Raw genomic sequence first — 486 nt, forward strand, 5'->3', positions numbered from 1 at the left:
ATTGGATTGTCACACATTCTGACCCTAGAAACAGTACCAAAGCTGTTAACTGCCTCGAATCAATTTTTTCTCTCGGTTTTAGGCTGTTTTCTCAATTTAAGCATGGTTTGGGATAAAACGGGTTTAAGTGTTGTCTAAACATTCCAAATTCATCCCGAACTCTTACAGTTAGTCAAATGCATTGGATTGTCATACACTCTGACCCTAGAAAGAGTAACAAAGCTGTTTACTGCTTCGCATCAATGTTTTCTTGGTTTTAGTCTGTTTCGGGACAAAATGGGTAAAAGTGGTGTCTAAACACTCCAAATTGAACCCGAACTCTTATAATTAGTCAAATGCATTGGATTGTTACATATTTTGACCCTAGAAAGAGCAACATAGCTGCTTACTGCTTCAAATCAATGTTTCCTCTCGGTTTTAGCCCGTTTTCTCTGTTTAAGCCTTATTTGGGATAAAATAGGTTTAAGTGTTGTCTAAACACTCCAA

Source organism: Camelina sativa, unplaced genomic scaffold (assembly GCF_000633955.1).
Source record: "Camelina sativa cultivar DH55 unplaced genomic scaffold, Cs unpScaffold01203, whole genome shotgun sequence".
In the NCBI taxonomy this organism is placed as follows: domain Eukaryota; kingdom Viridiplantae; phylum Streptophyta; class Magnoliopsida; order Brassicales; family Brassicaceae; genus Camelina; species Camelina sativa.